Here is a 24,761-nt window from a genome sequence, read left to right on the forward strand (position 1 = left end):
GTATTCTACACAGACGGCTCGAGAGGACGTGGTGAGCGGTGTCCAGTGTTCCGGTGAGATTTCGGGAGCTCCAGGCCAGTTGCCAACGGTAGCGGTGGCGGCACCGTTAAAGCGACGATCGGGATCATCTGCGATCTTCCCCTCCTGTGACCTGCGTGCTGCGGTGCGGTCTCTGTGGTGGCAAGGCATTGAGCGGGCGGCGGCTCCTTCCGGCGACCTGCCGCGTGCACTCGTCAGAACGAGGTCGGAGAGGAAAACCAGACCAGGTGTACATCAGGGGACGGTTTAGGGCCTTTAGGTTCCTGCAAGACCTCAACTCCAAGGCTGCACCATCTTCGCGAGGAGTCCGTCGGGGCCGCCAGCCTGGCTTAGGGCCTGCGGGTTCCTGGAAGACCTTGGTGACTCGGACGTTACGGGCTCCGCCGATCCTCGTTTGGTGCATTAGCAGTCTACAAGGTATACGCCTGCCGGTAGGGGTGTCATGCCGTCGCTGCCAGCCACCGTGGGCCAATGCCGTCAACGCCTTCGCAGAGGGAAAGGTGGTGTGGGAATGCCGACATGATTAGCGGCATCAGAGCCAACTGTGGACTAAAAAGACGGCGGACGCGCGAGCAGTGGCGCGAGGGACGCGCGAGCTGCGGCTGGGCGCCCGTGGGGCGCGGCCGGCCGAGACTGGAGCCTGCCGGCGTGGACTGCGGGATCGAGCCGTTTCCCCAATATATATATATATATATATTTATTTAATTATGGGGTTTTACATGCCAAAATCACCATGTGATTATGAGGCACGCCGTAGTGGGGGACGCCGGATTAATTTGTACCACCTGCGGTTCTTTAATGTGCACCTAAATCTAAATACATGGGTGTCTTCTGCATTTCGCCCCCATTAAAATGCGCCCGCCGTGGCCGGGATTTGATCCCGCGACGTCGCGCTCAGCAGCCCAACACCATAACCACTAAGCAACCACGGCGTGTAAACCAGATATATCAAAAGCTATCCAGTTATGAGAAATAAGAAAATAGTTCAATGACTGCACTGTCGAAAGTTGGTAGAGAGAGAAAAAATTCACAAATGTAACCATAAATCACCGTCATCATCAGATTATTTATCCCTAACCTGCAAATGCATTTGTGCAGGATACGTGTGCAATCGGAGGTCCCAAATTGAAAGCTGTCAGATGGATCTCCTAAGAAAAAGTAGTCAGGGGTTAAGCACAGTCAAGCACAAAAGGTTACGGACCATGAAATCTGAAAAAAAAAAAAATTAATATCTTCGCAGCCTCACAACGCCAGCCTGGTATTTGCATTGCTGGCCTCGATTAGAATACGCTAGCAACATCGTCTTATACAGTATTACGGGCTAATGCTACAGGCTGCTCGGGAATTGAATGTTTTCTGAGATCCCGTGGTCCTTAAACTATTCTGGTTGACTGTACATTAGGCAGCAGACGATGACGAGTTGCGAAATAGTAAATACATTATACAAGGTATACCTTAATATTAAGGCATCAATTAACAATAACAACAGGTTGTTCAAAAGAAAAAATAAGGATAAGTAGGAATGTAAAGACATCGAAGTGATAAATTATCTAATGAGAGAACTTTAACACATCGACTGAATGAGTACATTGTACATGATATTCAATCAGATGGTAACTTGTTCTACAGGGATGAAAACCTTGCTGTCAGCCCGCCGTAATTCTTGCTAAGAGTAGAATATAGTTTGTGGAACACCTAGTGGTATTAGTTTTAAATCACTAGACTAATATTATTAAAACTAGAGAAACGCAATTTCTGATTTATAAGACGAGACATGATCAGAAATTTATGACTAACAAGTTTGCGTAGAATTAAAATGTTCAGATTATAAAAAACAGGAGAAATAGGAGAAGAAAATGGCTTGAAGGTGATTAGTCTTATAGCTTGCTTTACAGATGTGCAAGGTCTACAAGATGTGACCAATACGTATTGCCCAGACAAATGACTATTGATAAATGGATAATATAAAGAAAGAATGATTTCTGTTTCAAAGAAAGACCCAGTTTTCGTAATAACCGAAAGAAACTCTTGAATCAGTGACTGAGCGTGCTCATGGTGTTTTAGATGTTTATCTAAAAACACTCAAGGAAATTTCGTAGGCTCAAATGTACGAATGAAGTGTCTATTGTCACCGCTAAGGAAGCAATGTTCGGTGATAATTGAGGGGAATAAAAGATCATCAATTTTGTCTTCTATGGATCGATACGTAATGCGTTGGTCACGCACCATCAATGAATGTTGTTTATATCGTCATTTTATATTTTGAAACGTTAGTGAATTCCTATTTACTCGTGATATAAAAGTTGTGGCATCATCAGCATAAAGGATGCAGTTAATGCGTTTCAATCTAGCAGTAAATTTAAAGAATGATAAGAACAAAATGGACCCCAAGATTGATCCCTGGGGAACGCCTATGTTACTGATTTTTGGTGTTGAAATAAATTATTTACCGGAATAACCTGCGTCCGGTTAGTAAGATAGCTTCGAATCACTTGTAAAGGTGGTCCAGATGTGCCATAACAATCTAGTTTATAAAAAATGATGTGATAAATAATTAGTATCAAAAGCATTAGCGAAATCAATTAAGCTCTAAAGATTAGGCCATTATCGATTGCTAGTTTAAATCTGTCAGTGAAAGCGATCAGTGCGACTTTACTACAGAAGCCTTGTCGGAAACCAAATTGATCACCAAATAATAAGGTAAATTTATATAAGTATTTCAGTAAGTGAATGAACGGTTTTCTGCTTTAAGTGGGAAAAAATGACAGTAAAAGGTAATGATGGATGATAATAAATAAGCTGAGTGAAATTAAAACAAACGTGCCTTTATGTAAAGTAAAAAACTAAACCTAAGCGCCGCCAGATGCACCTAGGCATGTAGCTACCACCGCACTAGAAACGCTTGTGCACCCAGACCCTCGAAATGACGTAATAGCCTGTTCTCACTGCAGCTGCAAGATATGCACCTTCAAAATGACACACATTTACAAGATGGCATACGTTTAAAGCTTTGCCGATGACCACTTTACAGAGCTGTAGCAGCTGTTACGTTATCAACCTCCTTTTTCGCATCCGCAACATCATGAATGTTTCCGTGAATTCATGTGTTTAATCTAATTGCACGTGTGACGCAAACAGTGTTGTGAATTATCGAATCTACTTAAGCACCGGTGGCTGCGCTGTAATTTGTCTTGCAGATTTGTCTATTACCTGGTTGATGACATAGATATGGTCCATCGTAAAGTATCCCTTCCTTAAGCCAGCCTATTCTCTTGGTTGGCTGAAATCAAGTGTTGCCCTAATTCAATTTGAAATTACCTTGGTGAATATGTTATACAATATAGAGGGCAAGGTAAGGGGTCTATAATTCTGCAATTCTTTAACGTCTCCCTTCTTATGGATGAGTATAATGTTGGCGTTCTTCCAGCTTTCTGGTACACTTGAAGTCGTGAGGCATTGTGTATAAAGGGCCGCAAGCTTTTCAAGTATGATATCTCCTCCATCCTTGAATAAATCGACTGTTATTCCATCATCTCCAGCAGCTTTCCCCCTGGTCATGTCTTTCAAGGCCCTTCTAACTTCATCGCTATTTATAGAAGGGGCCTCTGTATCCTGTTCATCACTACTTCGAATGAAAGTAGCTTGGCTGCTCTGGGAACTGTTCAGGTCAGTATAAAATTCTTCCGCTGCTTTTACTATGTCATCGAAATTGCTGATGATATTACCCTGCTTATCTTTCAGAGCGTACATTTTTCCTTGTCCAATGCCTAGTTTTCTTCTCACTGATTTCATGCTGCGTCCATATTTTACTGCTTCCTCAATCTTTTCAACGTTATAATTTCGGATATCCCTTACTTTCTTCTGGTTGGTCACATTCGACAGTTCAGCGAATTCTATCTGACCTCTCGAGTTTAACACTCATGTTTTGCCGCTTCTTTATTAGGTCCTTTGTTACTTGGGAGAGCTTACCTACTGGTTGCCTTGGTGCCTTACCTCTCACTTCAATTGCTGCTTCTGAGATCAACCTAGTTACGGCTTCATTCATTACCTCTATGTTGTCTTCATCTTCCTGTTCTAAAGCGGCACATTTGTTTTCGAGCACCAGCCTGAATTGGGGTGCTATAACGTAAAATGATTCCAAACTGTTTTGATTCCAAACGCCTGACGTCAAATTTACGTAACCACCGACGCAAGCATCGGGCGGTGACCCGTAGCGTTGTCGGAAAAATCCAATCAAACACTCTCCTCGTTTATAGGAGGTCACCTTTGTTCACTTTCAAAACCAATAAAATTGTATACACTCACCGGTTTTTCTTATCTAATTGGCTGACAAGAGACGAGGAGCACGCTCTAGTGGAGAGGGTTTCGATGGGGCCGAGCCAGCACAGTGAAAATAGATAACCGCATGAAGAGGGTGGTGCCGGCTTCTCTGATTGGTCCGCTTCGCCTTACTTAGCTTGTGGTGGCTGGTCTAAAATCGTGGTGGCGTGCAACGGAAGGATAAGAATGGTGGGAATTCACCAAGGATTGAAGCAAGGATGCCCTCTGTCACCATTGTTGTTCACGCTTTACGTCAAGGGCATAGAAAGACGACTGGAAAACAGCGAATTAGGTTTTGATTTATCCTACATGCGTAATGGACAAACGGTGCAACAGAAGGTCCCTGGATTGATGTACGCAGACGACATTGTGCTACTAGCGGACAATAAAAAAGATTTACAGATACTTGCGAATATCTGTGGGAACGCAGCGACAAATCTAGGCCTTAAGTTTAGCACAGAGAAATCAGGGATTATGATCTTTAATGAACACACGAGTAACTTCGTGGTGTCAATTCAACAGCAAGTAATACCCATAGTGAAGCAATATAAGTACCTCGGCGTACACATAAACGAAGGAAAGAATTACTCAAGCAACCACCAAGATAATCTGAAAATAAAGGGGAAGCGGAATGCAGCATTAATGAAACACAGAGCACTGTGGGGCCACAATAAGTATGAGGTGGTGCGTGGAATCTGCAGAAAGGAGTAATGGTGCCAGCGCTAACATTCGCAAATGCCATTATATGCTTAAAATCGGATATATTGGCGGGTTTAGAAGTTAACCAAAGATCAGTAGGCCGGTTGGCTTTGGGAGCACACGGTAATACGACAAATGAGGCAGTGCATGGAGACATGAGTTGGGCCTCTTTTGAAGTCAGAGAAGCACAAAGCAAAATTAGTTTTGAAGAAAGGCTCAGGAACATGGATGAAAATAAATGGGCGGCTAAAGTGCACAAGTATCTCTACATGAAAAGCGTGGACACAGAATGGAGGAAGAGGTCAAGGAAGTTGGCAACCAAGTACAGGATAATCGAAACTGTAAATAGACAACCAGGGGTCATCAGAAAGAAAGTGAGAGAAATAGAGACCGTGAATTGGATGCAAAGAATGGAAACGAAAAGGAAAATGGAGATTTACAAGAATGAGAAGAAAGAAATTAGAAGGGAAAATCTGTACGATAACACAAAGGGCAGTGCCTTGGTATTTGAGGCTCGAGCAGGTTGCCTAAGGACGAAAACATATCGGAACAAATATTCGGAACTAGATGAGACATGTGTATGCTGCAGTAAAGATCCAGAGACCACTCAGCACATCCTAATGGAATGCGACGGGATCCACCCAGCGAGAACCGTAGGTAACGTGCAACTCCCAGAAGCGCTTGGGTTTAAAGTGGAAGGAAACATAAACAGATCAGCCGTAGAGATCAGCAAGAGACGATTAGATTACTGGTGGAAAAAAAGCAGGGAAAAGATGGATACGACCTGATCTCTTAAAATCATAGGCAGCGGTACAAGCTAAATTTTTGAAAAAGGTATACAAAAATGCGAGATAAAGAACATGTGTAGTATACCTGATTAAATCAAGCAGGCTAGGTGACTATTTGTCGCCACCCCGTTTCAAAGGAGATGCCAATAAATCATCATCATCATCATCATCATCATCAAGAATGCCGCTAAAACGGATCCTCAGCAAGGAAGATTTGGCAGAGCGATGTTGTATGCATGCCGAAAGGGCTCGATAACGTTTTACTGCCACGCAGAAAGGTTTATCATGAACAGATAAATACATGCTCACCGGCAGGTGCGAGTAGCGAGTGCCTGAGCGATCGGCGGGCAGCCATCTTCTATTCCTTTCGGAGCGGGGCAGTCTGTGGCTATTCAGAAAAATTTCAGTTTTGTTCTGCATATCAATGCATTTTTTTTTCGCGTACACGTTACTTTGACGTGGTGAGTTTTCGCGGTTTTGTGAGGTAGCATGACAGACAGGCGAAGTGGGCGTAGCCAGCAAACATTGGACCAATAGCAGAGGGCTAATGGTGAAAAGGCGTTGAATCAGGAATGATTATTTTTATTTTGTGCGGTTTAACCATGCATAATCAGTGTGTACACGTTATATCAGATGGGGAGCTATCGCGGTTTTCGTGACGTCACGTGACAGACAGGTGAAGTTGGGAATGGCCCGAAAATCTTTTGACCAATCGGGGAGGCTGGTTGCAGAAATTGGAATCAAAACAATTTGGAATCATTTTACGTTATAGCGCCCTTGGTCTGCTTTAACCTTTACTACGTCTAGGTTGGTCTGTTTCTTACTGACTAATTTTGCTCCTTTCTCTCTTCAAATTGAGAGAAATCCTAGACTTTACTAACCTATGGATACTGCACTTTACCCTACCTAACATTTCTACATCCTGCACTATGCTGGGATCGGCAGAGAGTATGAAATCTATTTCATTCCTTGTTTTTCCATTAGGGCTTTTTCCAGGTCCACTCAATGTTGCTGCGCTTCCCGAAGAAGGTATTCATTATTCGGAGCCTATTTCTTGCCGCGAATTCTACCAACATCTCTCCTCTAGTGTTCCCAGAATCGATGCCGTAGTTTCCAATTGTTTGCTCACCAGCCTGCCTTTTTCCCACTTTTGCACTGAAGTCGCCCATGCCTACATTATACTGAGTTTGCACCTTCCTCATTGCTAAGTTCAACATCTTCATAAAACTGTTCTATTTCTTCATCATCGTGACTGTAGGTTGGGGCGTGGGTTTGTACAACCTTCATTCTATACCTCCTATTGAGCTTTATTACGACGACAGCTACCCTCTCATAAAAGCTGTAAAATTCATCAATGTTGCCCGCTATGTCTTTATGGACTGGAAATCCTACCCCGAATTCTCTCTTATCCGGAAGACCTCTGTAGCAGAGGACGTGGCCGTTAGTCAGTACTGTATAAGCCTCACCAGTTCTTCTAACCTCACTAAGGCCAATAATATCCCAGGCAATACCTGATAATTTTTCAAATAACCCTTTTAAGCTAGCCTCACTCGATAGGGTGCGCGTGTTGAACGTTGACAGGTTCAGTTTGCAGTGTCGGCCTGTCCGGACCCCGAGATTCTGAGCACCCTCTGCCGCGTAGCAGGTCTGACCACTGCCTTGGTCAGGTGCTCAGCAGCTGCTGGGGATTGAGGGCCATGGGTTAATTGCATTCTTTTGTTCTTTGGACCATAAATGAATGGAGTGCATTACCGCTGGAAGTATTTTGTGACGGAGATAATCCTTACTTTGAGAGCAGTGTATCTTTCTCTTTGTGCCCGCACGGTAAAAACTGTGGTGTTATTATTGCCTATTTGCTATCTATTGCGTATTTGTTTGGGTTTGTTTTGCACTTTTGCTCTATCCTGTTGACTTTTGGCTATAATTATACATTATATTGTGTTCTACCGTTTCACTATGTTTTTTGTTCCATAGTTCGTGTTCTTTGAATTTCTTTTGCCAACTGCTTTTGTTACGCCCCCCTGCTTGGACTTTCGACCACAGTATGTTGTAAATGAAATACATCGATATCGGTGCTCCAAGCAGATCGGCCGTTATCAACGGCCTCACTGTCAGTCCTTGCTCGGTCTAGAAGACCTGGACCACAGACCAACGAAAGCTGACTTAACTTTCTTATTCAAGCTCTTAAATGGTCCCATTTATTTTACAGAAATGTTGGATAACGTTAGTATTGGAATTCCGCAAAAAATACCTAGGGTGTCTAGACCTCTGCATGTACAATCTACTTCTGGCTCCTCGAAGAATCCCTTGGCCAGGAATCTGCAAGCCTGCAACGAACACTCGCACAAAATTGACATGTTCCACGGACATTTGCCCCTCTTCCGGGCACCACTCGGATCTATTTCATGACCTATTTCCAGCAATGACGGTGTTATTTTTGCATGTTGTGTGGTGGACCGGTGACATATGTACTCTTTATTCTTGTTTGTTAGTGTAAATGATTTATTCCATGTGAACGGTACCATGTGCTTGGTGTCCAGACTTCCAGAAATCTTGGTCAATGCTTTTTCTCTATGTTATCTGTTATATTTTGTTGTGTAATGCTATGTTATGTTGTGTTGTACTGTGTTATATGTGTTTCAAATTGTAAACTGCATTTGTGTGGTATGTGCGCGTTTTGCTCCTGTTTATTGATGTTGATGTATCTGTTTATGCATGTCGTACCATTTCTCACGTGCCCCAGTACCAAGACCACCAGGTTGTTCCTGGGTGCTTTGATAAAATTTATTATTGTTATTTATTCATTCTTCAGTTGTACACATAATTATTCGGCCGCATCTACCGAAGCCTACCATGGATTGTGTGGCATTGCCCGACAGCAGGGAAGATAAAAGACACGTGCGTGCACTCTTTACACACAAAACATATACATACGTATTTGGCTAAACACTGTAAATAAATACGTAGTTGTTTAAACACTATAAATTAATAGATGTAGCAGCAATCAGAACACAGTTGTAATCGCATACATAAAAATAAATAAGCTTTTTCCATAAAAACGCATTTACAGTACGTTAGTTCGAAGCAAACAAAACGTTTCTTTTTCCTGGCCAAGGTTGTTAAATTTTCTCGAATGTAATATTTTCTGAGAGATTAGCCATAAGCATTCTTGTGCAATGAGGTATGCACAATTCAGTTGTTCGTAAATCTCTTTCCGTGCCACGCCGATGACCACTATTTGAAAGACGCTTAAGCTTCGCCTTTAAGAGTAGAACGCGACAGCGTTATCCGGACCCGTTTGCATCGCATCGTTCGCATATGGTAAGTAGGCTTCATTCACTGCAGCACTGAACGTGGGAAAGCCAGCTTACAAGACCAAGCTTACACCGATCCCCTTAAAGTCGGCTTCACTTTTAAACTGAAATGCATTGCTGGAAAGACGTTTTTCCAAGGGCAATATGAGTGGTATTTTGTTAAAATGTGAAGGCCCTAGCACCTTTTTTATTAGTTTATTAATTGTTTGCTATTGCTCCGACGCGCGCAGGTCTGGTAGAAATGCTGGAAAAGGGGTTTGTGTTTGAGTTTCCTCGTAGCAGAATTAAGTTTTCTCATATATTGAAATTACAATCCGACGGCGAATCCGACGCCGAATGGTAAAGTCGTACTTTACCATTTTTCTGGCGGATTTCACTGTGAGATATTAAATTTTTGTTCACCAAAACCTTGCACCAAGTGGAGGGCCTGCGCTGTCGATGTGGTTGGATGACTTTCTCCGCCACCCCCGATCCCACGCCGGTTGCCGACGCCGGATTTTCTGCGACACGGGGCCCTCAACGCTACCGCGTTAAAATTGCTATTCCAGAAGTACCTGCAACTACCGCTACGCAACGAAATAGGGTATCAATAATAATACAATAATAATAATAATAATAATAATAATAATAATAATAATAATAATAATAATAATAATAATAATAATCAATAAGATAATTTTATAGAACCCAGGAAGAGGCTGCTGAGCCTTTGTACTGGTGCGCTTTCAAAAGACACAATGTACAGAAAAGACAAATGTGCTAGACAAAACAATGTGCGGTGGAGAAGCAAATAGGGAAAAAAGGAGGCAAGGAGGTGGGTCTAAAAGGGAGCCAACTATAGAACATGATTATCTACACATATACGGAAACACCGGTAATGAACTCTGAAATATGTCAATGCAGGCAGCACTACATGTGTTTTGAAGTCAAGCCTTGGGGCACAGACTCATGCAACAAGGCCATGCAGAAAACGCAGCCTACCAGGGCAGTCAGATGCCAGGGGGAAATACCAGGAAAAGCAGACACCAGGGCAGTCATGGAAGAAGGTATGTCCATTTGCGTGAGTTCTTTAATGGGGAGCTCATGGCAGACTACGCCAAATGCTTTACCTAGGTAAAAGAGCTTCTACTTAGCCCCTACTATGCACTACACTGGAACCATGGGTCATAAATGTGACCAAGTTCGTTGTTGTGGAGCGCCCTGATACAGAGCCATGCTGTTGATCTATTAAGATGTTCTTAGCACTAACAGAAAGCAGGGAAAGACCAACACAGTTTCAAACTAATGATGATTAGCGTGGTTAATTGGCGCAAAGACCAGATGTGGCCAAAGAGCGCCAGGGTTCAAACTAATAATAATAACAATAATAATAATAACACCACACTTATAACGCGAGTCCTCATATAGGACATTTTTTGAGTTTGGTGGGATTAGTACAATGCAGCAGATTGCCTTTTCTTTAACCTAGAAAATGTGCCAGTATGTACGTATGTGTCTTGAACCACAGGCACTACTTCGTCACTCAAATTTTGCTTTCTTAATAGCATGTAACAGAGATTGGATATTGTGAAATGGTGGGTATGTCAGTAAAATAGTCACTGTGTGCTTTTGTATGAGTAAGCTAACATTTGTGTTCTCCAAAACAGTGAGTAGTGCAAGCCTCAAACGTGTTTATATGTTGGCCAACCAGGTGTGATTCGGTTCAAGAAACCAATTCGAAGTTAACGTTTTTTACTGAGTCAGTCCAAACAAAAATCGACTGTTCGTTCTCCCTATAGAAACTTATGAGACGGATATGTCATTAGCTGTCAATAACCTCATTAGTTCTTTTTATTAGAACTTTTGTTAGGGAAGGAATAGCCTTGCAGTGGTCGTCTCCCTGTGCCCTGTAAATAGACGCTTTTTCTATCACCGCAAAATGGCTACTGGAAAAGATAGGTTGGAAGCGATCTCAGCGCCACTGCCGCTCGCGTTTTTCTCAGATTTTGCCGACTGGTATGCAATTATGAAGTTCCTACATGACAGATACGCGGTACTCATCCAGGCACCCAATGTCTTGTTTTGCGCTGCCATCTGCCCTTTGCGGAACGCCTATCATTTTCCTCCTTTATGCTCAGAAAACAATTTATGTGTAAGCGCACCTCCTATCTTGCTCACGCGACCCGAGATAGCTTGCAAGAATTGCGATGTGGAACAGGAACCAAGCAATTCTACAAGGGCTAATCACGCGTTGTATCCGTAGTTTTGTCATCGATCACATGCGCATAATTTTTCCCGGTTTTTATTTCGTTTCCTTGTTTTCGTTATTAAACGTTGTAATCTAGGCATTTGCACATGCTCTCTAGAATGCAGCCCATATGCAGGCAACGTTTCAGTAACAATAGTAGTTGGGGCTCCGTCGTCCTTGCTGATGTGTCCTTTCGTCAATTGCACTCAACGCAGCACATTCAAACTCCTTTAACGGCGCGTCTAGAAACGACCAAACCGTTCTCCCCAAATTGCCGTTTTCATAAGACACATTCGACTCGCTCCTTCGGGGCGTTCCCGACCTACCTGAGATCACCGATAAAGATTGGCTGGTACGATTCCGCGGCACGCAACGCATTGCGATGACCCGGCTATGCTTTGTTGCCGACTGGTTGCACGATATTGTCCACGTCGTTGCCTGCGTCATCGCAATAACTTCGAATATTAACACGGTCCATTCAGTAGTACAGGTGCAGGCGAGCAAAACTAAGATTCTTGATTTTTCTGTCCCTATTTTCTTAATTGTCTTTGTGTAACAAGTGTCGTTGCTTGTACACTTTATATTCCCAGCATCTCCAACTGTTTTGCTTGCTTGCGGACTTACGAATAGCTCAAAGAATAAGCGATTAGGTAACTATATAGGAATGTAAAGTTGCCATCAAGGAAGTAGAAAAAAAAAGCTTTAAATTTTTCTTGCACTTACCCGGAGTGTATAATACAGCTAACATACACAATTTGCTCGAGGCGACCTGTGCCAGTTATGGAGAAACACGTTCAATCGCACAGATCGTGTGGGGCACCCTTTTTTTTTTTTTTGTCACTACTATGCATGGAGTCACTCTTCTTTGTGCGTACGCGTTTTCCGATGCCGGAGGTAGAGCAGCGGTTGTGAGGCAACCTCATTGGTGGAGCTTGTATTGTGGGAAAAGACATTACGCACGCGCTCTCGCGGCGCGCGCGCCCGAGCAAGCACAATGGGTGCCGCCGAGCGTCGATTGTGCCCCGAGCGGTCGATGGCCGCGGCTCGGTCGGTTGGCTGCGCCCGAGGGCGGCTGGAACGCTGCGCGCGCTCTGCACCAGATGCGGTGCTTCGCGGGGGGACCCTGACTGCCGTCGTGCATTTAAATAAATAAAAACAGCAGCGGCGTAGCTCAGATAGTGTGCAGCAGAGGGGCCCACACGAGGCTAATCGCGGTGTTCAGTGTTTGCGAACGTGTGCGTGGTTAAGCGAGAGTTAGAATAAACGTCTGAGTAGAATTACTTGCAGTCGTGAAAAACTGACTGCTTCGCCCATCTTTTTCAACCACCCTAAATTGATGCAACGACGCCACTGATTTTTAAGGAATCGCAAACGCGCCCACTTGAATTTGGAGCTCTCAGGTGCTGTCTAACCAGTCACTGGTGGATCTGACAGCGACGAAAGATCAGGTCTGCGTGTCAACATGGAACTGCGCACGCGCGATCACGCCGTTAATAGCGAGGTTGTCACCATGGTTGCGTTGAACAACATGCCTGCTCTTTTTCCAAACCCTCGTAAGGTCTGTTAAGAAATGGTGACGATCCTCTATTTTTTTTCAGTCTGCACGATTTGAATGCTGCTTAAACAGACATAGACTGCATTTCGTCAGAAAAGTAAACAAAGAGAGCGGGAGATTAAATGTAGTACAGAAATTTAAGTCATTCAAGAATAATTGTCATCGATTTTTAGATCTACCATTTGGAACAAAGAGAAATAAATTATGGTCAGCTGCAAACAAAGTAGCCACTTGAAATTGGAAAAACGTTCACCTGGTCATGCAATTGTAGATTCTCGCTAAAATCCCGAGAGGTTATGCAGTACTTTTGATTTACCTGCACAGGAACTGACCAATGCAATGTTACAAGCGAGAGACAAATTAGGCTAAAGAAACATTGAGTCTCAACTAAATTTTATTTCTGAACACTGTCGATTACATAAATTGAGGGCATGCTTTTTGAATGGGATGAATAAGACGGCAGCATTGACGTTTGACCGCTAAGATGGTAAGACCAGCACAACGGCTGAGAAGCGAACGCAAAATGAACGTCAAGCAATAGAATGATACCATCAACTGACATTTCAACAGTCGCTTCAAGCTGCCCAAGGTATGTCACCGCCTCTCAGAAAACGTTTTATTATTTGAGTCCGTAAGTTACAATTTTAGTTTCCAATTGGAAATCCCAGCTAATTAGGCATTTTAACCCTTATTGTGCCCTATATTGAGAAAATAACTGAAAAAACTTATTGCTGGCTCATTGCGCTTACTAAACCAGTTCTAAACCATTGTGCAAGATTGAATTGGTGTATTTAAGAAAGAAACGAGAAATTGGTAATGTCACCGTTTGGTAGCATCGCACCATATTATAGTACCAATCTATGCTCGTCACTGTGACTAGGTGTGCGCTGAACGCGTACCGATAGCCGTTTGTAGCAAACTCAGGCGCAAGAACCAATTATGGTTGCCATCGAAGAATGCGTTTAGCTTAGCTTCAGAGGTGCTTCGTCGTGCCGCTATGGTGCACTGTGTTTTGCGTGATGTTATGGGTTTTAAGGTGGGGTGTGATGGATGGATTCATTTAGTGTGCACAGGGTTCCGAACTGGTCCTTGAGGAAGTGGGGCTGGAAGCAGTGCAGGCTGTCTTATGCGTACGGGTGTGTTTAGACTGTGCCATACTGAGCTTTATTCGGGGTCGGCGCACGAAAACCGTTAGACCGTCTGGCGAAATTGGGGTAAGCTCCCGGAGAATGCTGAACGTATTAAAAAAAAAAAAAAGCTGGACTGCCCTGATTCAGAGAAGTGTTAGCCAAATTGGAACATTCGAGAAAAAGTCCGAACGTTATAACCACTAACACGCCATGTTACCAATCGGTCACAAACACGAATGCGAGGGCCTAGTTTTCTTGTGAGAAGCTATGCTTTTCAGAAAATTTATGCCTGTATTTCTGATTGCTGCCGTCTCGTACAACATTACAGAATGCCTGCAGCTAAATGACAGCCAGAAATGCAATAAAGTAGGAAACTTACGACTGCTGACAAAAGAAGGCATAATCTTGCGCACTATCGTGCCATGTTAGCTTATACGGTCACGAACATGAATTCGAATGTGCATAAGGAATTTTCCAAGGCATTCAAATTATGAGCATGCGGCCGTTCTTTATTGCTTTCTTTGTACGTAAATTTAGTGTTTATGCAGCTAGGACAGGCATAAAAAGTTACCAAAAGAAACTTGAATATGATGAGCACACGTGCTACCACCTGATTGGTTTGATTGATTGATGGGTGTTGGATGGATGGATGGATGGATGGATGGATGGATGGATGGATGGATGGATGGATGGATGGATGGATGGACGGACGGACGGACGGACGGACGGACGGACGGACGGACGGATGGACGGATGGATGGACGGACGGACGCACACTAGGGGCGTCCCCTTTTAAAAGGGGTGGTGGGTTGAGCCACCCTGCTGTTTTTCTTATTTTGCCTAATGTCCTACCTCTCTTTGGTTATATAAAAACACAAAGAATTCCCATCATCAACCTTTCTGAACCACTATTGGGAACTTTGTTCTTGTACGCCACCGTTGTTGGTTGCCTCCCTACTTTTCTGCCCCCAAAGCTTCAATCGCCTTTTGCTTATCTCTATTGTGGACATGTTTACTTTCCCCCGGCTATCCCTGAACCCAAGGGCTTCAACGAGGCCAGAGGAGTCTAAACCGACACCTTGGCAGATATCTTCAGATCCTAATAAAACATGTTTCATCGTTTCCCTAGCTTTACCGCAGCAAGCACATACTTCTTCTTTCTTGGTGTACGTCGTTTTATAGCTATGCGTTCTCAGGCATCTTGATCTCGCTTCGAAAAGCAAATAGCTTCCCTTTGAGCTATCATAAATTGTTTCTTTCCGCATTTCGTTTTTATCTCTAAGGTGGTGGCTCATAGCAGTTTTTTTTTTTTCATTGCCGCCACTCAGGAGACTGCCTCAGCCTCTCTGACATTGCGTTTGGCGTTCTTTGTTGACATGTTGCCTACTATACCGGTCGCATAATTGCTGGTGAGCTTGCTAGCTCTTTTCCTCCACTTTGAGTCAATATTCTTCCGGTACAAACACTTGAACACTCTTGCTACCCATTTACTTTCTTTCATATTCCACAGTCATTCTTTGAAACCAACTTTACTCTGAGTTTCCCTCACTTCAAAACTTGTTCCTCCCATATCACCCTGCACAGCTTCTTTAGTAGTCTTCCCGTGAGCGCCCAATGCGAGGTGTGCCACTGACCTCTGGTTGTCATCGAGTCCTGATTGTACCCCTGACATCAGGCAAGCAACCGTATTTCCAGATGTAATTCCTGGAACCATCACGCCTTTCCACATACTCCGGAGCACCTCATACCTATTGTATCCTCATAGTCCTCTGTGTTTCATTATGGACACGCTTCTCTTCCCCTTTGTTATTCTTGCATTTTTCCTGTTTTCATATGTCTATTGCCTTCGTTTATAATACACCAAGGTAATTGCATTCTTTAACCCGGTATATTTCCTGGCCCTGTATTGACACTGCCTGTTCACTGCCTTCATTGAATACCATAAAACCTGATTTTTTAACGCTAAATTTCAGTCCTAAATTCTCAACTTCCTGTCCACAAACGTTAGCCAGTTGTTGCACATCAATTTGCCTGTTAGCAAGCAACACAACGTCTTCCGCCTAAAACAAACCTGGAAACTTCTGCTTTACTATTGTGGCGGCCACCACTTTGTATCAGCGGTTAAAGCCGATATTCATTCTTATAGCGCCCTTCAACGGCATATAGTTTGTAAGGTCACGCGCAAGTTGCGCCAGTTGATGAGGGACGCTTCTGCGCGAGTTCGTGACAAGTCGCGTTTAGTTTGACAGTTGTGCTTTTCTTTCGACGCACGTTTGGTAAGTTGCATTCATTATTATTCTTTTCTCTGAGGATACTTTGGAACAATTTTTAATTTTAGGAACGTTCTGTCAGGAAGAGGGCAGTATTGGTCTCTTCTGATCGTGGTAGAGGCAGATAAATGTTCAAGTTAATTTGATGTTTGCTTTCGGGAAAACGTGACAGCAGAACGCTCGAGAAAGGAGAGCGTCAGTGTTTTTTTTTTTCTTCGCTATGTGGATAGTTCACGTGAGCTTCCGTTAAACTAAGACATTATTTTCGGATTTTGCGATTTCTGAAAATAAAGCTGCACCAGGTTAGATACTGGTTATTCTGCAGACTACTTTAGCTGATTTTAGAAATCGCTGAATGGTTGTTCCCGCACTAACGTAGAGAGTACCTGGCCTTAGAAACGGGCTGCGCGGATCGCTTTTAGTAATGGCATACTCTACAGATTTCTCTTCGACGTATTATGGAAGGGTATGTCTAAGGCGGTGCGTGTCTCGCACGTGTATTTAGAAGACGGCTGCATTTGAGTTTCATTTAGTGCGCGGAAGTACTTATACATAAGCGCGAATCTTCTTGTAGTCTTGAACGCGTAATTTGCGGAAGTTTTTTTTTCTTTTTTGTTTCTTTAATGCGTGAGTCGCACGCAAGAGTTTTTGACCGCAAAATAAAAGCGAGTCTGATAGTCATTCCGTGAAATCAACGTGGCTCTCATCGGCACCATTACGTGTGTTAATAACGGATGTAGAGTACGAACATATGACATTTCAACTCTCAATCATTTAGGGTCATTCTGCAGTTAAGTTGGAACATTTTGGTGTTGTAGGCATAGACGAGGAAGAAGAAGAAGCCGAAGGGAGAGGAAGCACTTCACGTCGCCTCCGTATTTCGTAAATGATTTCGGAGTGTTTTTGCAAAATATCCCTGTAACTTTGCACCATCCTCTCTAGCAAGTTATCCGCACTCTACCGATATTCGTCTTCAAGGTGGGAACTGCTTTTTCACCGCTTTATTGGACTTTTCTCCCAAGTCGCTACGCCGCCGAGCTAAGCTAAGGCGTGCTCCGGCCGCTACGTGGACCGTAGTTACGGCTGCGCGTCGACTTTCCTCGAGCCGCCATAAAAGTACAAGTGGAAGGAATTGATATCTCACCTACCGATATTTCCGAAGAAGCAGGATGGTGCACCATTGGCCGGCGGGAACGACTTTCTCGTGGGGGCAAGCACGCTAACCCTAACATTGCATCAGCCTCCCAAGCCGGCGTTGGAGGCACGAGCAAGGCGCAGCGGGGCCCGCGCACACACAGGCAGCAAATTTTGAAGGCAGGGAAGATGCCCACCCTTCCACGTGATCACCACAAAGTTGTTATCAGGCCACGGGGTGGCTTGAACGTTGCAACAATCGGGGTAGTCCGCCTCGCTTCGGCCCTATATAGGGAAGCAAGCGTATCTCCACAAGACGCCATGGAAGACATTGACTGCCCAAATATACAGCAGAACATCATCGTTGTGAGTACCCCTCACTCTTCAAATGCAGAACGGTACCGCCGACTCGCCAGCTTTGAGCTCGACGGGCACAAGTTCGAGATTCGGGCCTATGAGACTGCGCCCGACTATACAGTCAAGGGAGTCGTGCGAGATATTCCCCTCGAGGAAGACGTCAAGGCCATTCACCTCAATATTGTCAACAAGAGGAACCCGACCGCCTTAGCGGCCAAAAGACTCAGCAAGACCACTTCGGTCATTATCGCCTTCGATGGTGACCGGGTCCCAACTTGGGTATACTACGGGGGTGCAATGCTCAGGTGCACCTTGTACAGAAAGCAGATCGACGTGTGCCACCAGTGCGGACGCGTCGGCCATCACATGAACGTCAGTCCGAACACCCAAGACCGTGTGTTTAGAGGATGCGAAGCCTCGAACCCAGACCCCAACTACAAATGCACGCCAAGGTGTCGCCTCTGCGGGGGAGCGCATACCACAGCTCAGAAGACCTGCATGGCTCGCTTCAAGACCCCCTATCTCATTATGAAACGACGCGGGGACCGACAGAAGGCAGCATCGGAGGCCGCCCTCCAGCTACAGCAGCAGAACTACGACGAACAGTTCCCACCTGCTTCACGCTCCCGCTCTCGAGAACGGACGCGGTCTCGCTCGGCAGCGGGGACTCGATCCCGCCAGCAGAGCCGGTCCCGGAGCCGGGCACGCAGCAAAACCCCCGGACAGAGCCGTGGTCGCTCAAGCTCGCGGCGTCCGAAGCAAGCCGGCCGCCAGGACCTGGAGCTACCTGACAAGGTGAGCTGGGCAGATGCGGTTACGGGCTCGCTGAGACGTGGGGCTCAGGGAGCTACTGCCTCGGAGCCTAGCAATAAGAGGGACCCTAGAGATGTGGCATTAGAAGCCGTACAGCGCGAAAACGCGCAGTTACGCACGGTCGTGCAACAGTTAACCCAAGAAATCCGCGAGATTAAACAGTCGATGGCGCAGCTATCTATACCTAAACCAACTTCATTCCCCACTCCCGTCACGAACGGTAACAACAGTGCGGCGCCGCCCGCAAGGAAACGCGCTGCGGCTAGCTCCGAGTCTCAACAGCTCGAAAAGCTCGAATCCACAGTAATTGATTGGCGCAAAGAACAAGAAGAAATGAGGAAGCTGCTCGCTGAAATCAAAACCGCGATCCGCAACATTGGCGTTGCGGTCAATAACCTCACTGCTCGCACAGACAGGGTTGAAACCTATATAGACAGAATCGAGACTCACATAGGCGTTCACCAAGGCACGCCAATGATGTCCACCATGGGACCAACAGTCATTCACACTAGCCCTATCTCAGGTAATGCACACGTACCGCACCACGATGGCCAGCCCAACTAACGAGCTCGTGGTGTGGCAGTGAAACTGTCGGGGCTTCACGAAAAAACAACCACTGCTGCAACAATACATCCGACACGCGCAACCCAAGCCCGATGTCATAATGATAAAGGAAACAGTAGGCACCATACCAAAGCTCCCAGGTTACAATGTACACGCCTCGCCGATTCCCGTTGATCGAGAACTGGCAATTTTAATACGGAAAGGGATCGTAATACAAGAACACACCGTATGCGGTACACATGCGGAACACATGCTCGTAGAGCTCCTTCCTAATAGGACACGTAAACACATTGTATTTCTCCTCAACGTGTACAGTAATCCGGCTCACTCGTAGCGTCGTTTCCTCTCTCTGTTTCGGGGAGTGGGGGGGGGGGGGGCGCTCGCCTTGGCGGGCACGCACCCGTTTCTGGTGGGGGGTGACTTTAACGCCCCGAACGAGGCCTGGGGATATGGCTACACTACAGCCAAAGGCCGACGCTTGTGGCAGGACCTGCATGATGCAGAACTAACTGTTATTACCGATCCGACGGCACCGACTCGCACGGGCACGTCAACGGCACGAGACACGACGCCGGACCGGACGGCGGTCCGAAACATGCCTGAAGCAACGTGGCGCAATACCTTTGAAAATCTCGGTAGTGACCACATGGTCATACAAACACGAATTTCTCAGGCGGGTACACCTCCTCCCCCTAAGCTATTCAAATGGACAGACTGGGACAAGTTCCGAAAGCAGCGAGTGGAACAGAGAGGTGAGCACACCATCGATGCCATCAAGACATGGATGGAGACACTCAATGGCGACATGAACCGGGCGACACCGACGGTCGCACCCGAAGTCCACGTTGACAAGATCGACAGTCGACTAGCCCACCTCTGGGAAGCCAAGACATCACTATACGCAAGATGGAAGAAGCAACGGCACAATCGAAAGCTCCGTAAGAAGATCGCACAGATCAATCGCCAGCTAGAAGAACATTGCCTCACCTTAAGGCGCCAGCAGTTGTACGACATCTGCAACGCAGTCGACGGGCAGCTGCACAATGGCAGCACGTGGCGTCTCCTCCGTCACCTGTTGGGGGAAACGCAGGGCAAGTCTGCTCAACGTGGCAACCTGCAACGCCTTTTGCACAAGGAACGGGCTACCACGAGTGATCAACAGATCGTGACACGCCTGCTAGACAAGTACTTCCCTCAACGAACCGATGTCCAACACGGAGATAACACCGGCAAGCCAAACGCGATGGTCGATGAAGAATTTCATGAGTCAGAGATCCGCGCAGCTCTCCACGACCTTAATGGCAAATCAGCACCTGGTCCCGACAAGGTTACGAACAAGACTCTACGAAACCTCGATGATGTCTCGATCACCGCTCTTACGACTTACGTCAACAAATGCTGGCGAGTGGGTCGCATCCCAGAGGCGTGAAAACGCTCTAAGGCAGTCCTAATACCGAAGCCAGGCAAGCCGTCCAGCCTAGATCACTTGCGGCCCATTTCCCTCACATCCTGCGTTGGCAAGGTTATGGAGCATGCGTTCCTCACCCGTATCAACCGCCACCCCGAGGACACTGGAGCCTACCCACCCACTATGGTGGGCTTCCGGTCATACCTCTCCACTCAAGACGTTATGCTACAGCTCTACCACCAGATCATCAACGACCCAACTAGCGGCACCCGGGCCATCCTTGGCCTGCATCTGCAAAAGACATTCGGCAATGTATCACATGCAGCAATCCTGAACCGAATTAACAAGCTCATCATGGGCGAGCGCAGCTACAACTACATCAGAGACTTCCTGTCGTGCCATACAGTCACCCTCGCGGCTGGCAGCATGACATCCGACGAACATGCACTCGGAAGCGCCGGCACTCCTCAAGGGTCGGTCATATCCCCGCTCCTTTTCAACTTCGTGGTGCTGGGTCTCCCGCCCTGCCTTGACGAGATTGACGGCCTCCATCACTCCTTGTATGCAGACGACATCACCCTGTTTGTCGACAAGGGCATTGATGATCAGATAAAAGGCACCTTACAAGCAGCGGTCTCTGCAATAGAAACTTACCTCCATGACACGGGTCTCCGACTATCTGCACTCAAATCGGAGCTGCTCCTCTACCGCCCGCGCCGCCGGCCCAAGCCTACCGGTGAATCGCGCCAGTGTGAGGAAATACTCCTGTATACGCAAGACGGCTCCTGTATTCCCCGAGTCCCGAAGATACGCATCCTCGGCATGCATATAGCAGTCAACGGGTCAAACGCAGAAGCATTCCGCAAGATTGAAGGCAAGGTTACAGCGGCTACCCGCCTGATCAAACGCACTACAAACAAGCACATGGGCGTGAAGGAGGACAGCGTCATGCGCCTCATACACTCCTTCGCAATCAGTCACATTACTTATGTGGCTGCCTTCCACAACTAGAATGTCACCGAAAGGGAGAAACTCAACACCCTTATACGCAAGACTTACAAGATCGCCCTTGGCCTACCGGAGTCCACGAGCACTTCTCATCTGCTACAGCTGGGGGTATACAACACGCTTGAGGAAATCGTGGATGCGCAAAGAGCCTCGCTACTCGAACGCATGTCCCTGACAGCCACGGGTCGGTACATCCTGCAGAAACTCGGCTTCAATTACCATGTCCAACACGGTCAGAAACAGGCCATTCCACCCGACATCAGCGACACGCTGAATCATTGCCCCTATCCCTCGAAACATGCACCCCGAACATAACGGGGGCCGATGCCAGGCCCGTGCCAAGGCACTGCTGCGTTCCTTTGGTGGGAAGACGACTACGCGCTTCGTAGACGCGGCGAGTACACACAAGAACACCGCTTCACGCGGTAGTCATAGACGTTAACTTCCAGCTTACTCACGCGTGTAGTGTCAGCACGGTATACCCAGATACAGCGGAAGAGGTTGCGATTGCGCTTGCGCTTACCGACCTCCTCTGCGAGGTAGTTCTGAGCGACTTACAATCCGCAGTTCGTAACTACGCGCAGGGGCGCATTTCCTCCGAAGCTCTTCAGATGCTAGGAAAAGCTGGTCGACAGCACTTCGAATGCACTGCGATCACGTGGTTCCCAGCGCACGTCGCCACCCCCACCGACGAGGGCCCCCCTAACTTGAATGAGGTGGCACACCGCTCTGCGCGAGAACTGACCCGCCGCGCAGAGTCTGAGACACCCTCTTCGAGTTCGGACCTCCTGGTGCGAAACACGCGAGAACTCTTAGTCAAATATAATGATATCACCAAGCACTACCAGTTAGGTAGGAGGATATTGCCCCCACCTCACCCCAAACTGAAAGCAGTCGTCTGGCGACAACTGCAGACACACACCTTCCCCAGTCCGGTGCGATTGCGGCACATTTTCCCCACGCAATACCCGAGTGCTCTTTGCAAGTTATGTCAGGCAACTAGAGCAGCACTCTCACACATGTTTTGGGAGTGTCCTGTTATAGCAGCGAAAATGGGCAGTAGTTCCGGAGGCTCTTGCGTCGAAGTGGGCCGCCACTCTGCGCAGCTGCAACCTCAAGACACAAGAGTGGGCAGTCCAGCGGGCTCGGGAGGCGGCGAGGAGGCAAGGCCTCGAAGTCCCCTCATGGGAGACCTGAGCCCGGGTCGTTAAACTTCGCCAGATTTTAATAAAGTTGTTTCCATCCATCTATCCATATGCATAGACGTGTAGTGTTCTGTTCAATTTTTTTTCCAGTCCACTACATTTTCAGTCATGGAGTGGCGCCTGAACCGGCAAAAAAAAAAAAATATCGCCGAGAGCTAGTGGGGCTATACTAGTCAAGGCGCAACCAAATTAGGAAGGCCCACTAAGCCTTAACAAAGTCACTCCCTCAACAGAACAGGATTTGGCCTCCCTGGTGCAGTATTCGGCCACTACCTCCCTCATGAGTCCTACAATTTACCCATGGCCCTCGAGTCCCCAGCGGCTGCAGAGCACCTGACCAACGCGGCGGTCAGACCAGCGACGTGGCAGAGGGGGCTAAGAATCTCTGGGTCCGGACAGGCCGCCACTGGAAACTGAACCTGGCAACGTTCAACACTCGCACCCTATCGAGTGAGGCTAGTTTAGCAGGGCTATTTGAAGAATTATCAGGTATTGCCTGGGCTAATAGTGGCCTTAGTGAGGTTAGAACTGGTGAGGTTTATATAATACTAACTAACGGCCACGTCCTCTGCTACAGAGGTCTTCCGGATAAGAGAGAATTCGGGGTAGGATTTCTACTCCATAAGGAGATAGCGGGCAACATTGATGAATTATACAGCAATAATGAGAGGGTAGCAGTCGTCATAATAAAGCTTAATAGGAGGCATAGAATGATGGCAGTACAAGCCTATGCCCCAACCTCCAGTCACGATGATGAAGCAATAGAACAGTTTTATGAAGATGTAGAACTTAGCAATGAGGAAGGTGCAAACTCATTATACTGTAGTAATGGGCGACTTCAATGCAAAAGTGGAGAAAAAGCAGGCTGGTGAGCAAACAATTGGAAACTACGGCATCGATTCTAGGAACACTAGAGGAAAGATGTTGGTAGAATTCGCGGAAAGCAATAAGCTTCGAATAATGAATACCTTCTTCAGGAAGCGCAGCAAAAGGAAGTAGATCTGGAAAAGTCCTAATGGAGACGCAAGAAATGAAGTAGATTTCATATCCTCTGCCGATTCCAGCATTGTGCAGGATGTAGAAGTGTTATGTCGGATAAAGTGCAGTGACCGTAGGTTAGTGAGGTCTAGGATTTCTCTCAATTTGAAGAGAGAAAAAATAAAATTAATCAAGAAGAAACAGGCCAATCTAGACTCAGTAAGGGTAAAAGTAGACCAATTCAGGCTGGTGCTCGCAAACAAATATGCAGCTTTAGAACAGGAAGATGAAGGCAACTTAGAGGTAATGAATGAAACAGTAACCAGGCTCATCTCAGAAGGAGCAATCGAAGTGGGAGGTAAGGCACTAAGGCAACCAGTAGGTAAGCTCTCCCAAGGAACAAAGGACCTAATAAAGAAACGGCAAAACATGAAAGTGTCAAACTCAAGAGATCAGATAGAATTGCTGAACTGTCGAAAGTGATCAACAAGAAGAAAGTAAGGGATATCCGAAATTATAAAGTGGAAAAGATTGAGGAAGCAGTAAAATATGGACGGAGCATGAAATCAGTGAGAAGAAAGCTAGGCTTAGGACAAGGCAAACTGTATGCACTGAAAGAAAGAAGGATAATATCATCAGCAATTTCGATGATATAGTAAAAGCAGCGGAAGAATTTTATACTGACCTGGAGAGATCCCAGAGCAGCCAAGCTACTTTCATTCGAAGTAGGGATGAACAGGATACAGAGGGTCCTTCTATAACTAACGATGAAGTTAGAAGGGCCTTGAAAGACATGACCAGGGGAAAAGCTGCTGGAGATGATGGAATAACAGTCGATTTATTCAAGGATGGAGGAGATATCATACTTGAAAAGCTTGCGGCCCTTTATACGCAATGCCTCACGACTTCAAGTGTACCAGAAAGCTGGAAGAGCGCCAACATTATACTGATT

The sequence above is a fragment of the Dermacentor silvarum genome, chromosome 1 (genome assembly GCF_013339745.2).
Source record: "Dermacentor silvarum isolate Dsil-2018 chromosome 1, BIME_Dsil_1.4, whole genome shotgun sequence".
NCBI lineage: Eukaryota > Metazoa > Arthropoda > Arachnida > Ixodida > Ixodidae > Dermacentor > Dermacentor silvarum.